The sequence below is a fragment of the Morone saxatilis genome, unplaced genomic scaffold, assembly GCF_004916995.1.
Source record: "Morone saxatilis isolate NCDOM2014 unplaced genomic scaffold, NCSU_SB_2.0 Contig17, whole genome shotgun sequence".
Classification (NCBI taxonomy): Eukaryota; Metazoa; Chordata; class Actinopteri; family Moronidae; genus Morone; species Morone saxatilis.
This window is the reverse complement of record NW_023339729.1, coordinates 4,330,697-4,331,351: the sequence shown is the minus strand read 5'-3', so window position 1 is coordinate 4,331,351 and position 655 is coordinate 4,330,697.

Genomic DNA, 655 nt, shown 5'->3' with positions numbered 1-655 from the left:
GTGTATCAGCCTTTATTTGCAGTGCACATAGCATACTGTGCATCAATAAGTGCTGATAAAGAGTATTTACTGGATAAGGTATATTTGCATGTTACAGTTGACATCTTTGCATATTTGCACATCTGTGACAGTCCTGTAAATAACGGAGGCCCAGACACTTTAAACTAACCTCAAGCATTTCTTTAATGTACCAATGATTTGTTGCAGTGACACCAATATTTCCCACAAGCTTTTTTATTTTTTATTTTTTGCATTGTCAGCTGGACAAAAGCTTTTTCTATATCTGCATGTATCTGCAATAGGCCAATATTGGCCAACTGATATATTGGTCGGGGTCTAATACCAGCTAACGTATTCTTCCAGTTCCAGTTCAGGAATACAACTAAATATTTTACCTAAACTGATTTTATGTTTTTATATTTTATAACATGTAGGACTGTTGCTTTTGATGAATGCTTTGAGATTTATTTTGTATGTGTTGTGTTTTTTATGAACACACCAATACATATTCCTATTATTTGTCAAAGGTGAAGGCGCTTAAGTTTAGAATCTTGACTTAATCAGCCTAATATTTCTGTAATATGCCTCCACATAAAACAGTATTTAACTTCAACGTATTCATGTCCAAACTGATTTGTATTAAGAAGAAATCTCT